Source organism: Echinops telfairi, unplaced genomic scaffold (genome assembly GCF_000313985.2).
Source record: "Echinops telfairi isolate 266 unplaced genomic scaffold, ASM31398v2 ScPeMD7_1;HRSCAF=3_0, whole genome shotgun sequence".
Taxonomy (NCBI): domain Eukaryota; kingdom Metazoa; phylum Chordata; class Mammalia; order Afrosoricida; family Tenrecidae; genus Echinops; species Echinops telfairi.
Genome location: NW_022103896.1, coordinates 35,488,177 through 35,490,378, shown reverse-complemented (window position 1 = coordinate 35,490,378; position 2,202 = coordinate 35,488,177).

Genomic DNA, 2,202 nt, shown 5'->3' with positions numbered 1-2,202 from the left:
GGTTCTTGAGGGAATGGTACGGGGAGAGAGGGGAAAAATGAGGAGCTGATACCAAGGGCTCAAGTAGAAAGCAAATGTTTTGAGAAAGATGAGGGCAACAAATGTACAAATGGGCTTGACATACAATGGATGTATATATGGATTGTGATAAGAGTTGTACGAGCCCCCAATAAAATGATTAAAAGAAAAGAAAAGAAAAAGGCATTTTTATTATAGTCAATCATGAATTAGGGGATAGTTTAGAAAAATGTAGAGATCTAAGTTAGAGTTCAGAGTCCATCATTTATTAATAAATCTAGCCATATTATCTTAAAGCAGCATTTAAACTCCTCAAACACAGTAAATAGAGATTAAAAACACAGGTCCACAACCTCTCAATTGAATCCTATGGTGCCAAGCGTATTTTAGAATTCAGCTCTTTGGGACTTCAGACATGTAACTGTGCATATACCATATCATTTGTAACTCTCGGCGGGGTAAGGAACAACATTAATCAAATGCATTGATATTTCTCCAGTAAAACGTGACTGCTTATTCTAAGTGGGTTAAATAAAGATTGCACATAGCCTCATGACAATTCAGCTTAGGAATCTGCACAGACTTAGAAAACATGTTCTACTTTTAGAGCTTTTTGGACTTTTGGAATGGTAGACTTCTGGACCTGTGGTATGCGTATCATAGAGTTGACGTGACAACCTGTAAATTGCAGTAATTTTAATTATTATGACCTAACTGCCGTTGATGTATCATTAGCATAAGTTGTTTAAAATAATGTTTAAAGGAAATAATTAAAATTTAAATGTAGCTGCTGCAGGCTCACTTAAAGAGATTAATTTTAGGGACTTTACTCATTCCAGATCATTTGAATTTATATTTAATTTAAATTACACAATTGCTAGAAAGAGACATACATAAAAAGCGAAATCATGTAACTCTTTTGCTTTCAGTGACATCTCCGTATTTCCATATGGATGCTACCTTTAACCTTTACCCTGTGTCCCCCAAAGTAAGACATCCCCCGAAAATAAGACCTACTTACAGTTTTGTCTCTCGCTGAAATATAAGGCACCCCTGAAAATAAGGCCCCCAGAAGCTACCGAAACTCTGGACCATAGCAGTGGGAACCGCCGCACAGCTCACTGTTGGCCACAGTGCAGCTGGAGCAGACAGGAAGTACGAGGTCTCTTTCAATAAAACAATAAACAATAAATGTGTACCATATTCTTCTTCATGGAAAAATAAGATAGCCCCTGAAAATAAGACCTAGCGCATCTTTGGGAGCAAAAATTAATATAAGACACTGTCTTATTTTCGGGGAAACAGGGTAGGGTTCTTTCAGAACCATAGAACAATGGAAATATTAGAAGCAATTGTTTTATCACTTCTCCGAGAGGTGATGATAGAACTAGTACTATTCTAGATGCGTTAAAAAACAAACCCACCAAACTCACTGACATCCAGTTGATTCCCGACTCATAGGGATCTTATAGGACAGGGTAGAACTGCTCCCGTGGGTTCCCGAGACTGTAACTCATTACCAGGGTAGAAGGCTGCTTCTTTGTCCCATTAAGTTTTTGAGAGTGGCATAAATGGTTTGCTCTTGGCTACTAAACCCAAGGTTGGTGGTTTGAACCCATCTAGTGTCTCTGAAGAAGAAAGGCTTAGAGTTATCTGCTTCCTTAACAATTATTGCATGCTATTAAGTGGATTCTTACTCAAAACAACCCTACATGAATGTCAGAGTAAGAACTGCCATAGAATTTTCAATGTTGTGATCTTCTCTTCTAGGGAGCTGATTGGGGTTTGATCAGGATATTTGAGTTTGCTGTCAGTGCTTAAAATCATTAAGAATTGTTGTGATTGAGTTGGCTCCAACTCAAAGTGATCCTACTTATAACAGAATGAAACACTGTCCCCTCCGCACCAAGATCCCTTGGGTCAGTTTTTAAAAAAAATCATTTTATTAGGGGCTCATACAACTCTTATCACAATCCATACAAACATAATCTGTGTAAAGCGCATTTGTACATTCATTGCCCTAATCATTCTCAAAACATTTTCTCTCCACTTAAACTCCCAACATTAGGTCTTCATTTTTCCCCTCCCTCCCCGCTCCCCCTTCCCTCATGAGCCCTTGATAGTTTATAAATTGTTATTTTGTCATATCTTGCCCTGTCCAACGTCTCCCTTCACCCACTTTTC